The following is a 16,115-nucleotide window of genomic DNA, read 5'->3' as shown; positions in this document are numbered from 1 at the left end:
TATTAGTCATATCATATTTTGTCACAAGTCATCGAAATTACAAAAAAGAGAGAGTCGCGGGGCCCACGGACGGGTGTTGACCCGAGTGGGGCCCGCCTATGAAAGACATACTTATCATACATCATACAATCACCTACGAGCATATCGAGGCAATCCGAGCCTTTCTGTGAAAGATACGAGCGTTCGTAGTTACGGAACTTTTAAAAACCAAACTTTTTGTGCAAAAGTTGAAAATCAAATATTTCAAAGGCATAAAGGCCAAGATTTCATCATACCAACATACGAATTTCCAAGAAACGAATAGGAGTCATAAACATGCTCGGATTGCGAGATTAGAATTTCCTCGAGGCTCGTGTCATAGCCTATTTGTAACTAAGGCATGCCAAAGAAGGAAGAGTTAAGCTTTACATACCTCAAACGCTCTCCAATATAATCCAAACTCAAGCTAAATCCAACCTACGTCTCGGGCTGCCCAAGGTCTACAAATAATTCATAATATGCCAAACATTAGCTATAGACATTTTCGGCATTTAATTCCAATTTAGCCCTTAATTCTACGAAATTTGGTATTTCCCCGTAAATAGGCACCCCGAGAATTTAACTCGGCCAAATCAATCAACAACAACAACAACAACAACCAACCTAGCAACGTCAATAACCAATCCGGAAGACAATATAACATTAATAGCTCTCTTTCATATGTGAATTACATAAAACATGTATAATAATCAGAATGCCAGAATACTTACTTCTGAACATAAATCATGCATATTAAAACACATATATCATACGCGGTCCATAATGGGACCCGACGGACGGAACGTGGTCGCCCCTCCTGCCTTGGGCGCCACAACTCATCATACTTCGGAAGTTTTGCATATCTCCGAACACATCCTCCGTATCACATCATAATTCAGAACTCATCATGCTTCGTATCATATCATATATCGAAACTCATCATACTTCGGAAACATGTCATTTCATATCAGAAACTCATCATACTTCGGAAGCTCATCATACTTCAGATTGTGCGCACGATAACAACCGGCCCGGGACTCGGCGAAGGACGTAACAATAGTAGGCACGAGCGGATTCGTGGGATCTATATGCAATTTCATACATTTACACAGATTCCATAGAACCATCAAAACAGACTATCATTTAAAAACCAAGCCAATAGTCATAGTCAAATCCAGTTTCTCCCGAATATTTCTCGGGAACATATCAAATAGAACTTTTGCCATCATAGTTACATATCAAGATCATATACATGCAAATCCTCATTACAGATTTAGCAGATAAGTAAGTGATCATACTCGGGGGTCGGGGTGATAAGGATGCTAAATTCTAAAGAAAAACACCAACTATGCAAAGGAAAGTCTCGGGGCCCACGGACGGGTATCAAACCAATCCGAGCCCGCCTATAGAGGTTAGGGTCATTATACGCTACGGTCCCCACGGACATATCGAAGCGATCCGAGCCTTTCTGTGAAAGTTACGGACGTTCGTAGTTTCGGAATCGTTTTAGGAACACAACTCCTTTGAAAACAAAACTTTTATGCAACTTTTAGAACTTAGACATAAAAAAGACATAAGAACCATAATTTGACTGCATTAAGGATACAAATATCAAGAGGCCAATAAGAATCATAAACCTACTCGGATCACAAGAATAGAGTTACCTCGGGATTCGTGTCATAACCTACTTTCAACTAAGACATGCCAAAAGAAAGAAAGGCTGAGCTTTACATACCTTGTCCGCTTCCTAAGCTAGTCCAAACTTACGTCTCGACTTCTCGAAATCTACAACAACGTCATTAAGCATCAACCATTAGCCATAAGCACCAAAGGATTCAATTCCAAACCATCATTTTATACTGCCAGAAATTTGGGCGCATTTCCCCTATAAATTCGTCAACCCCGAGAACTCAATTCGGCTAAATATTCAACAACAATACCAACAACCACATCAACAATATCAATAAGCAATTCCAAACGCATTCTAACATTAATAACTCCTTTCTTCATAATTCGATGACATTCATTTACATTCAATTTACTTCATACATTCAAGCCGACATCAATGCTCGCATATTCAAAACTAACCCAAGATCACTTAACAAAATTCAAAACACTTCGGACAAGTCACAACGTATTCAAACCAGCCCATCCACCGTATAATGAAACCCGAAACCTCCAAGTTCAAAGAAACAACACAACACATTTTCTTCCTTCCGAATTCATGAACTACATTAATAACCCATTACTTCCATAAATTCAATAAACTATATAAAATTCCATAACAAGCCGCAAATAACTATAACTTCGCTTTGAGTCATTAAACTTTCATTAGCACCATAAAATCCACAACACAACAATCCAAACATACTAAATAAATTTAGTTCTTCACTTCTACATAACATCTCATTCTCACGGCCACACTACACCACACGGCTACAACTTCAACATCATACTTTCATGTATTTCATTCATTTCTACATATCACAACATGCACAAATCATCCATGAGACATGAAAAATAAGATTGAACCATACCTTTTTCCACCTAGTTCTCCCTCGGCTAGAATTATGTTTCGCAAAAATGAACGCTTTGCTTGCTCCACCAACTACTCCATGTTGTAGAGGACCCTCCAATTAGTAGAAAAGCTTGAAGAAAATAATTTTTCTTAATCAAATGTTGGACATGGAATTCGGCCAGCCCTTATGGCCATTTGCTCCTTCTTTATTTTTCTTCATGTTTCTTGAAATTTCTAGGTGTAGAGATGATGAATTATGATTTAATGAATCACCTTTCATACACTTATATTAATCATCCATGTGGCCCATGGCCCACACTAATTCACTTGGTCACTTAGGCCCTTCCATGAAATATTATTTTCACTTCTAACCCCTACAAATACATGATGTACACATGTACCACTCATAGTTTTATACTAATCAAATTTAGCCAACCAAGGGGGGAAGTAGACCCACGTATCACACGGCCAACCTAGGCCATTTTCATGAAATGCCAACCTTCCATATTTAACTTTTAACCCCAAATTTTCCTTAATATTTCCATCCAATAAAATTCATACGCAACTTGTGCATTAGAGCAAAATCGGAAAATAGCCTTGTCTTTAACTTGTCGCAACCAACTTAAAATATTCCGACGTACAAAATATGGGATATAACATCCTTCCCCCCTTTAGAACATTCGTCCTCGAATGTTCAACTAGTCTCATAGGGTCTTATAAAGGTCTCGGAGGGGGTTTCCTTTATTGCGATAGTATGCAGTCTCATCTACCAATTATATTTCTTCTTCATTTCCTCAGAAGACTTTAACTGCCCTTGCATGACTCGTATAAAGTATACTTACTCTTAGTCACGATCTCAATTACCATTCTAGCTTTTACCTCTCTGGCTAGCTTTCGGATCCTACTAACTTGTCTCGGCAAGGGACACCCACTGCCGGACCCGCATCGGATCCAAGATGCGCCAGTGTCGATTGTCTTCATCTTATATTTGCATCTCTTGCACTCGCTTCCCCCCTTTAGGGGTATACTTATGCCATTATCCGATTGTACTTCGCCCTCTGTTTGCATTTCCACTCTCAATGAGGTGGCACTTTTATTCCGGTATTAAAATTCCCTTGCTGTTTGTCTACTCACTTTCTTCCTTTTCCCTAATATCCTTGCATTAGTGTCACGACCCGAGCTACGGGCCGTGATGGGTATCCGGGGTTGACCACCGAACACCGCTCATATTACTGCTTATCTGCTATCATTCATACTATATACTCGTAATCATATAAGGCTGTCATTTTTCTGAAATACAATAACATTTATAAACATAAGCCCTTCCGGCTATCAAAATAGTATATACATTTACACATACATATACATGGAGACCATGGGACCATACTACCCACACATGCGTATCTACGAGCCTCTACTAGAGTACTAAACATATGGTCGGGACAGGACCCCGTCGTGCCCAAAATAAGAATATCCAAATATGTACCAAAAGAATGATCAATAGCACCTCCGGACGATGGAGTGCTCACAAATCAGCTACTGGCTCCTAGGGATCAGCACCGTCTCCTTTGCCTACTGTGGGCATGAACACGGCGTCCGAAGAAAGGATGTCGATGCGAAAGTTGTGCGAGTATGTAGGCGAAGAGAAATGAGCATAGATAGGAAAACATGAGTCGTAGGATGAGAATATAACTTTGTACACTCTTTACATATGAACCGGTTCATGTACATGCGTTATACATAATATATATATCACATACATTATCATAGCATACAAGCATTGTCACATCAATCATACATCATCATATCGTTACCCGCGTCCGAGTAACCATCCCGCGCGACCACTAGTGGTGACATGTCCGCCCTTTTCTCGGTGCGGTGGAATTGTATAGCATGTCCGGCCCGATTAGGCCGGTGGAATACACCGCCGTAGCGGTGACATGTCGGCCGATTAGGCACGGTGGAATCATAGCGACCCGCCGTAGCGGTGACATGTCGACCGATTAGGCACGGTGGAATCACATTATCACACATACCATGCATTTCATACACTTGCCATCAATAACATTCAATTCATAGACATATCGTGACTTATCATAATCTTACCATGACTTACATCATTAGTTACAGATACATACTGTCACACCCTAATTTCCGATAGGGTATGATGGGCACCCGACCCTTACCTAGGGCCGAGCGAACCCGCTGACTACCGTAATACTCATAACCATACTGGGCCCACAAAACATAACATACGCACGTAATGAAAATTTTTCAGAAAACAAACATGCCTTTCGTTTTTTTTTTTTCAAATCAAATAAAATCTGCAATCGTATGAAAACTGTAATATAAGGCACAACAGCACTTCGGCTTATATAGCCGCTTGCCAAACACATCGGTAGCGTAATGCATACAAACACACCGGCTTACATAGCCGCTTACAAAACGAGATCGACATATCATACACTCGACACTGCTCGCAAAGTCTCTACTAACATCTCGTATACCATACAGAGCCTCGGACGGCGGCATTCGGAAGAAATGGAACTCGCCAATCCGAATGAACATCTTCGCTAACATCACCTACTCATCCGTGGTTACTGCGTGGCATGAAACGCACCCCTGAAGAAGAGGGGTCGATACGGAATATGTCTTGAGTATGTAAAAGCATACGAGAAAATGGAATAACAACCGAAGTCAAGTCGTAGTATAAAAACCCAAATACCAAAGTACTTACATCCGACACACAAATCATACATACTCATACCGTACACATCATAATCGGTCATACGAGATAACATTAACCGATGTGGGATTTGCCTAAACCAATGTGGGATTTGCCTAAACCGATTGTGGGATTTGCCTAAACCAATGTGGAATTTTGCCTCGTCGTTGGGTTTGCCCCTTTGACGGAGTTTGCCCGCCATTGGGTTTGCCCGCCACCATGATGGTAAGAAACGACTCATCATATCATCATACATCATCACATATCATATGCGGTCCATAGTGGGACCCGGCGGACGAACGTGGTCGCCACCTATGCGGCGCCACAACACGGCATAACACCGGAAGTTTCAAATCTCTGTATCCCCGTCACACATCATAACGCCAAACACGAGATAACACCAAATATAAATGGAACCCGGCCTCAGCGAGGGCTCGGTGAACCATAACACGGCATGACACCGGAGTATATCATAGTGCGCACGATCACATACCGGCCGGGATCCGGTGAAAGAGGTAACAACGAACGCGCGGCATAACATCGTAAGTATCCATAATCATACACATCATCATTTCAAACTCAACCGAATAACCAAAGTGAACTATTAGTTCAAACCAAAACGATAGGTCAAATCGGGTTTTCTTCGGAATCTCTCTCGGAAGCATATCAAACCGAACTTCAAAAACCATAGTTGCGTATCAAAATCATAGGCATAAAATCCTTATTTCCAACTCGACGGATAAATAAATAATCATGCTTGGGATCGGAAAAGTGGTCGTATTAAGTCCCTTTTTAAAAAATAGGTCATTTAAAACCAACATAGAAAAGTCGCGGGACCCACGGACGAGCGTCAACCCAATCCGGGCCCGCCTATAAAAATTTAAGTCCTTACTTGTCATGAAATCATTTGCGAAGAAATCAAAGCGATCCGACCTCTCTCTTGAAAGTTACGGTCGTACGTAGTTTCGAAATCGTTTAGGAACGTATCTTTTTTGAAAACAAAACTCTTTTGAAACAAAACTCTTTTGAAAATATAACTCTTTTGCAACCTTAGAAATTTAATGATACAAAAGACGTAAGGATCATAACTCGACCGCATTAAGGATACGAATATCAAGAAACATATAAGAATCGTTTACACAACATTTCAAACTCAATCATATCAAAGACATACGGACCATAGCGACCATACTAAGGATGCCAACATCAAAGCAAATACGAATCACAAACATACTCGAAATTTACGAATGGAGTTACCCCGAGGCACAAATCATGTCATACCTTAATCCCGTCTAAGACATGCCAAAGAAAAGAAGGGTAAGCTTCACATACCCGGCTTGCTTCCTAAGCTAACCCAAACGTAAGTCTCGTCTTCTCAAAATCTATAACAACATCAATAGGCATCGAACATTAGCCATAAGTGTCGAAGAATTCAATCCCAAGCCATTACTTTTATCTACGAAATTTGGGCAGCACTTCCCTATAAATTCAACAACCCCGAGAATTCAACTCGGCCAAATCATCAACAACAATACCAACAACCATTCCAACAACATCAATAAGTAATTTCAAATGCATTCTAACACTAACAAGTCATTTCCACGTACTTCGACAACATTCCAATTATATTCAATTCGACTACATATACCAAACCAACATTAACCATAGTATTTCCAACTTCAAAATACTTCATAACATTCCATATGGTGTTTGTCCCATATTTCCATCACGGAACCATTTTATAACGATTTTTAAGCTCCTTTCTCCATAAATAAACCAATATTAACACAAATAGAAAGAGATTCATACCTTTCCCTCGATAATAATGCTATATATTTACTCCTTCACCTTGAACTTATGCCACAAAGCCTCAATACGCGGTTTGTCGCGACTATCTTTTGTACGGACCGAATTTGGGAATTATACCTGGTTTTGGGCTAAAAGTTGGTGGTGGAAGGTTGGGGAATTTTCTAGAATATTTAGAAAGTTTTTGGTCTGATTTTTTTTTCTAGTTTGAAAATGAGGGGTTAAGCCCCTTTATGTAAAGGCCAGTCAACGTAGCGATGCGCGCGACAGCGCGTAGCGACCCGCCTCTTGTAGCATCCACTTGTTCATCCCGCGGAAATTATTTCGAGACCTAAAACTTTTATACACCGATCTCTTTATTTGCATACCTGGATATGTCCAAAACTCCATACAATCCGTATAACTTATTCAACATCCCAAACTTTTTCTTATTCCAAATTTACCCTTAACACTCCATACCAATGAAAAGATGAATATGCAACTTGTGCATTAAAACAAAAACAAAACCGAAAATTAAAAGTCTTATCCACAACTTGTCGCAATCCAACTTAAAATATTCCAACGTGCAAAATACGGGATATAACACATACATCACGCTTAAGGGTAGCTACGTCTATGGCGGGGTGACATAAGGTCGTAAACCCCCGGTCATGTTATGAAATAAGCATGAGCGTCATATCTCACCTTGGAGGAATTTTACAATTTAAGGTGAGTACATCTAAAGAGGAACGCCAATGGATCATGATCATCATTATTGATTTCGTAAGAACATTATATCGTGGTCTCTAGAGTCGTTATCGTATTTATACCGTATTTCTTGTCCTGTCTCTCCATTCATGAACTTAGACTTTTCATCTCTAGGAACGTAGAAGATTTGTGAAGAAAGAGGAAAATCATACATAAGATTCATGCCTTGGGAGGAAGGGTAATGCCTCACATACCTTTTTGTCGTTAACTACTTATAGCTTGCTCGTTCTCCTTTGATGTCCTCGTCTTTACCTTCAAGAGAGTTCGTACCATCATTAGCTAGGCAACTATAAAACCATGCCTCTTAAGGCTAAAGAAAATTGGGCAGCGTTTCCTTTGTTTATACTACTTGCCGCCATATTCCATATCAACTTCCAACACCCATAACAACCATCACAATATCTCTAACAACAATCGTCATTCATTTCCATGATTCGCATTTCATAAATTCACCTAAATTCTCCATATTCATGACTAAGGTTTATTGTCGCGTTTGTTCACTTATAATACTTATTCCATGCTCTAAATATCATTTATAACACGTTCATAATCTCAACATAACCATTTCCACGATTCATCTCAACTACTATTCAACAATGACATTATTCACCCATTTATGACCCATTTTCTATCCTCCTTCGTAATCTAAGTGTTTCATCTTAATAATACTTCAATCAACATCTAAAGTTCATGAAACTTACCTCAAATGGTAGAGGAATGAACCTTGAATGATAGTACACCTTTTAGCACAAAACCCTATTTCTTCTTTCTTGAAATTCCTTGACTTTGGTAGCTTTAATGGTGTTTCTTAGGCTTGATTCTCCTCAAATCTTGTTATTGATCCTTGATATCCTTAGTTTTCTTGTGGATGAAATGTTTGGAAGGTTCTAGAGGTGTGGAAGGGTTGAAGTCGTGGTTGGAAATGAATAAAATGAAGTGGACTAAACATTTAAAAACTTGGAGAAGCTCAGCCGAGTGGGACTTCCACGGACAGCTTCACGGTCCGTGGAACCCTTTGTTGGTCGTGGAACTGGTCGTGGTTCACGACCAGCCAACCACACTTTCTGCTGGCTGTTCCACGGACACATCCACGGTCCGTGGAACACTATACGGTCCGTGTAACCTAGCCGTGGAACTCACAGTTCCACCGGAATGGTTCCCGTCGTTTCGTTTGATCTCCAATCCTTATGGAACCTTCTTGGCACTTGTTTATCACTTCAATATCATTCTAAGGAACGTTATAACTCTTCTCCACAACATCCTTGAGGCATCATTAACTCAATACTCCTAGTTTGCGTCCATTACACTAACTTATAACTCGATTCCCTTAACAACTTCCTTGCTTCAACTCGGATGCCTTTGGAGTCTTGATTAGGATTATCAATTTCTACTCATTGCTTATCCAACCTCGTATACGTCATGTCCTTCGCGATCCTACACACCTATATACTAAAGGGAAATTTCTGAGGTGTAACAATTAGAACTTTCCAAGCTTAACCTGTAGTGAAAACAGCACCAACTTGCCTTATAACATTCGCGTCCTTTATATTTTCCTTCTCACTTGAACTTCGTTACTTTGCCCAATTAATACCTCCCATACACCGCCACGTTGGTCACCGGAATACACATGTCTGTTGATTTAGCCACGTACTCGACTTTCCCTTTTTTGCCAAATATCTAATGCATACCTATATACAGGTATGGTTTCTACTATCTTGTTTACAAATATCTCCAAACGCTATTCCAACTCGCCCTAACTCTAGAGCTGTGATGCACTTTCTTTCTCTTTACCGGTCTAATTCGCCCCATTTTACGCGATCTCTTAAGGTTTCTGCCCACTCCGCAGACTCTAATCTTCCTTAGATTAATCTCACTTCTCATTTGCTTCTTACGTCTGAATTTGTAGGACTTTCAGAAAACTTTCCTCGGGAACGCGGGTCACCCATCCCGAAATTTCTCTCACCCCAAAGACGCTTAACTTTGGAACTCCGATGAAATACGACGCTTTAATGCTGATATGATCACGTCCACTTCATTGTATGACCTTCTAAGACATAATTCAAATGGAGTAAGTTGAAGCCTTTACGTATTTCAACCCCATATTCTCTCATAACACAATTACTATTTTAGCCCTCTTTTGGTCCTCGCATTTGCTTTTCACTTTCGTGGATATGATTACTTTTCGTCCTAAACTTCCGATCTCCAATGGCGATGAACTCACTTGACCACATTACTCATAAATACTTGGTTATACACATCGTCGGTTTTTTGGGTTTCTCGCTCTCCTTTTACCTCGTTCCTCATCTTTTCTATAACCAGGTCTTTCACATCCCCGTCACTTATAGTACTCGTGTCCCTAGCTACACATGTCATGGTCTAGTACTACATTGTTATCTCGCTTTCCTCTTATTCCCTTCTTCCACTTACCCTTTCTTTTCTTACACTCGATATCCTTTCCGTTATTTCATAACCCTTATTCCGGACTTTCCCCACAGAACTTAATAAGTCCCACTTATTCATTTTGTAGCTCACTTTTTCATTTCACACTTGCCTTTATAGCCTAGCTGCATAGACCACGTCATAGCTTGACCGCTTCCTCACTAGGCTTACTTATTTTCGTAACAATCCTCATTATGTTCGCATTACACCTTATTCGTAATCAATCCGGTAATATAGCACTTCCTAACCCTTTTTCCTTTCTGATCAACTTTATCTTTAACATTTCCCAACTGCCTTATCAATACATTCATATCCTTTACAATTCTTTCTCCTCTGTACCCTTGTCTTACTCATACTATTACTTTTTTTTCATAAGCCCGTCATAATTCATCCCTGTTCATCTACATGACACTTCATCAAGGTTTATCAGCCCTTTTCTGAATCGTCTCTTAGGATTTCAAGCCTTCTCCAAATTCTTTTTACCGTATCGACATCGACCTTCTGATTATTCTTATTCTCAATTTAGCGATTAACTTCTTTCTCGGCGTCGGCCATACTCGTAGCTTAGTCAAATCTTATCGTTGCTATTGGCACGACTTTTCAAGACATATCACAAACCTATACCTCATTCTCACTTTATTTTTGGGAAAATTTCGGTAGAGTTTCCTCTGTAAGTAGTACTATCTCAAAACCTGTACGCAGGAAATACCAATAATGCCTCACAGGGCCAGCACATATATACATATCATATCATATCACAGCCACACAGGGCTCCCATTGTCATCAACAGTACAAAAATAAGGAACATACCTCGTATGCCCAACTCAAGCTGCACCTGTTATACTTTCTTGTTGACTTCCCCCTTTTTTTTTCAACTTGCATTCCAATCATACTTCGATATCTTACCCGATATATATCTTTCATACCTTTGCGTACCTGTGCACGTCGTAGCTTTCAATATCGTTAATCGCTTCCTTCTGTCGATGCCTTTCTCCTGCTGAAATATCGGGAATCTCATTCCTTATGACTTGGCTCTACAGCACGATCTAAGATGTCAAAGAAGAGTAACCACCCCTGATGCCCCGTAGCCTCCTGTTTATGAATGTGGCGTGCTTCACACCATAAACAGGACTCTACCGGACACGACTTTGCAGACAACCCCTAAGACGAACCGCTCTGATACCACTTTGTCACACCCTTAATCCGATAGGGTGTGATGGGCACTCGACCCTTATTTAGGGCCGAGCGAACCCACTGACTCTCGTAATACTCATAACCAAACTGGGCCCGCAAAACATGACATAAGTATATAATGAAACTTTTTCAGAAAACGAACATGCCTTTCATTTTTATCAAATCAAATAAAATCTGTAATCACATAAAACCAGTAATGTAATGCACAATAATACTGTCACGACCCGAACCACGGGCCGCGATGGGTATCCGGGGCTAACCACCGAACACCACTCATTCCGTTATCTATATGCTCTCATTCATAATACTTGCTTAATTTCATAGAAATACATCATCATTAGAAACATAATTACTTTTATAAACATAAGCCCTTCGGCTATCAAAATAAAATATACATGCATGCACATACAACTATGGGACCATACTACCCACACTGCGTATCTACGAGCCTCTACTAGAGTATCAGACATATGGACGGGACAGGACCCCGTCGTGCCCAATCATGACTATACACATATATATGTACCAAAAGAATAATCTGTGGCACCTCCGAAAAATGGAGTGCTCTCAAATCAGCTGCTAGCTCCTATGAGTCTGGATCACCTCCCTGTCTACCTGTGGGCATGAACACAGCGTCCGAAGAAAAGGACGTCAGTACGAATATTGTACTGAGTATGTAAGGCACAAGCAATAATAAGATGTCAATAAAATAAGGAGGCACCAATGAGGAGCAATCTGTAACTGACTGAATCATAAGGGAAGCAGTACATGCTAGCTTACTTTTATACTCATCATCATATCATATATGCATAAGTGTATAAGATGCCCGACCATACAGGTGCGGTGTGATAATCAATGATATTAGCAATAGCATTAGCCTGCGTCCAGGCCTCCCGCGTCCGGGGTATCATCTCGTGCCGCCCACTAGTGGTGTCTGTCCATGCCATTTGACCATGGTGTATAGCTGCCCGCCTTGGCGGTGACTGCCCGGCCATATAGGCGCGGTGTACTATCATCATATGCTCATCATGGTATGCTCATCATAATACATTTATCATACATGCTTATCATAATAAACATATCATAACATACTTCTAGCAATACATGCATAGAGACTCATAGATAATCATACTTTATCGGGGTGACATAAGGTCGTGAACCCCCGATGTCATTATGAGCATTCATAAGTATTCTGCCTCACCTTGAAAGAACAAACATAAGGTGAGTGTATATAATGATCAACATCAATGGACTGTGGATGGCTTCATTTGCTTAATAGGAACATCATATCATAACTATAGCATTTCTAGACTTTAGCTTATCATTATCGTTATCTTGCTCGTAGCATATCTCTTATCTCGTATGATCTTTCATGAACAAGAACTCATAGCTTTCTTGTAAATAGAACATTCATAGTAAAGGAGGAAATTCATGCCATAGGACTCATGCCTTAGAAAGAAAGGGCTAGCCTCACATACCTTTGTCGTTTACTATTCTATCGCTTGCTCGTTCTCCTTTAATGCACTTGTTTATACCTTTAAGAGAATTCGTATCGACGTTAGCTATATCGTCGTGAAAGCATCTTTACTAAAGCTATAGAAATTTGGGCAGCATTTCCTTTGTTTATACTACTTTCCGCCATATTCCATATCAACTCCCAACATTCATAACGACAATCACAATATCACTAACAACACTCGTCATTCATTTACATAACTCGCGTTTCACAATTCTACTTCAATTCTCCATAATTATGACTAAAAGTCCATCGTCGTATTCTTTCATGTCCAATACTTATTTCATGTTCTATAGGTCATTTATAACACAATTATAACATCAACATATCCATTTCCATGATTCAATTCAACTATCACATACTAGCAACACTATTCACACATTTGATGACCCATTTGCTATACACTTCTACAATCCATGTGTTTCAACTTATAAATACTTCAAACAATATGTAAACATCATGAAACTTACCTTAGATGATGGAGGAATAAGCTTGAAATGGTGATTCACCCTTAGCACCAAAACCCTACTTTATCTCTCTTGGGATTTCTTGACTTGAAAGACTTTTAATGGGTTTCCTTCACTTGATTCTCTTGATTTCTTGTTATTGATCCTTGATTTCTATGGATTTCTCATGGATGAAGTGCTTGGAATATTCTAGAGAGGTCTTGAAGTGTAGAGGTGAAGTGGGAAATGAAATGGAAATGAAAAATGGTCCCTTATATAAAATTAAGGTCAGCCCCGATGGAAATATACGGACTAACATACGGTCCGTATAAAATCTCGACCGTATGTTGGACCGTATATCTGGTCCAGTGAATCATGACTTGCTGGGCTAGATCTACGGCTGGACATACGGTCCGTAGATATTATACGGCCAGTATGTCTGGCCGTATGTCTACCCAGTTTTTCCGAGAGTTGTTTCGTCGACTCGTTTGATCTCCGATCCTTATGGAACCTTCATAACACTTGTTCAACACTTCCATATCATTCTAAGGTACATTATAACTCTTCCTCAAAGGGTCATTAAGACATCATTAGCTTAATACTCGAAATTCTTATCCGATACCCAACATATAACTCGCTTCTCTTAACAACTTTCTTTCCGTAACTCGGATGTCTTTGGAAATCCTAATTAGGATCGTCGAATACTATTTCTTACTTGCTCAAATCTCGTATACATCATACCCCTCGCTCGTCTATTCACTGTACGCTAACGGGGAATTTTCGAGGTGTAACAAATACAACGGCTTACAGAGCCTCTTACAAAACCGACCCATACTATACGAACCCTGTCTGGAAAGTCTCTAACATAGAACAAACTGTCATAACATAATTACTCTGACTCGCCAAAGACTCCGGAGGAAATGGAGCTCGCCAATCCGGCTGGAACATCTTCTGCTAACATCTTCTACTCATCTGGGTGTACCTGCGCGGCATGAAACGCAGCTCCCCAAAGGGGGTCGACGGAATATGTACTGAGTATGTAAAGCATGAAAGACGGTAAACAGGATCATAATTGAAATAGGGGTTACAGGAACAGGTGTAATAATCAGATAACCAAGCTTGCCTTTTGAAACACTTATCATGCTTATACTTATATCGGTAAGTAAAATCATATCGTAAACATGTCATCATGTTATCGTACATATACACCGTACCCGGCCCTCCAATGAGGGACTCGGTGAGTAAAATCATCGTGTAAACATATAGCGTGTCCCGGCCCTCTAATGAGGGATTCGGTAAATGAAATCATCATATGCATGTCAGTTATCGGAAATCATATGCGAATTACATAAAACATGTATAATAATCAGAATGCCAGAATACTTACTTCTGAACATAAATCATGTATATTAAAACACATATATCATATGCGGTCCATAATGGGACCCGGCGGACGGAATGTGGTCGCCCCTCCTGCCTTGGGCGCCACAACTCATCATACTTCGGAAGTTTTGCATATCTCCGAACACATCCTCCGTATCACATCATAATTCAGAACTCATCATGCTTCGTATCATATCATATATCGAAACTCATCATACTTCGGAAACATGTCATTTCATATCAGAAACTCATCATACTTCGAAGCTCATCATACTTCAGATTGTGCGCACGATAACAACCGGTCCGGGACTCGGCGAAGGACGTAACAATAGTAGGCACGAGCGGATTCGTGGGATCTATATGCAATTTCATACATTTACACACGTATTCCATAGAACCATCAAAAACAGACTATCATTTAAAAACCAAGCCAATAGTCAAAGTCAAATCCGCTTTCTCCCGAATATTTCTCGGGAACATATCAAATAGAACTTTTGCCATCATAGTTACATATCAAGATCATATACATGCAAATCCTCATTACAGATTTAGCAGATAAGTAAGTGATCATACTCGGGGGTCGGGGTGATAAGGATGCTAAATTCTAAAGAAAAACACCAAAACTATGCAAAGAAAAGTCTCGGGGCCCACGGACGGGTATCAAACCAATCCGAGCCCGCCTATAGAGGTTAGAGTCATCATACTCTACGGAATCCCCCACGGACATATCGAAGCGATCCGAGCCTTTCTGTGAAAGTTACGGACGTTCGTAGTTTTGGAATTGTTTTAGGAACACAACTCCTTTGAAAACAAAACTTTTATGCAACTTTTAGAACTTAGACATACAAAAGACATAAGAACCATAATTTGACTCCATTAAGGATACAAATATCAAGAGGCCAATAATAATCATAAACCTACTCGGATCACAAGAATAGAGTTACCTCGGGGTTCGTGTCATAACCTACTTTCAACTAAGACATGCCAAAAGAAAGAAAGGCTGAGCTTTACATACCTTGTCCGCTTCCTAAGCTAGTCCAAACTTACGCCTCGACTTCTCGAAATCTACAACAACGTCATTAAGCATCAACCATTAGCCATAAGCACCAAAGGATTCAATTCCAAACCATCATTTTATCTGCAGAAATTTGGGCAGCATTTCCCCTATAAATTCATCAACCCCGAGAACTCAATTCGGCTAAATATTCAACAACAATACCAACAACCACATCAACAATATCAATAAGCAATTCCAAACGCATTCTAATATTAATAACTCCTTTCTTCATAATTCGATGACATTCATTTACATTCAATTTACTT

The sequence above is a fragment of the Lycium ferocissimum genome, chromosome 2, assembly GCF_029784015.1.
Source record: "Lycium ferocissimum isolate CSIRO_LF1 chromosome 2, AGI_CSIRO_Lferr_CH_V1, whole genome shotgun sequence".
In the NCBI taxonomy this organism is placed as follows: Eukaryota; Viridiplantae; Streptophyta; class Magnoliopsida; order Solanales; family Solanaceae; genus Lycium; species Lycium ferocissimum.
Note: the sequence above shows the minus strand (reverse complement) of the source record.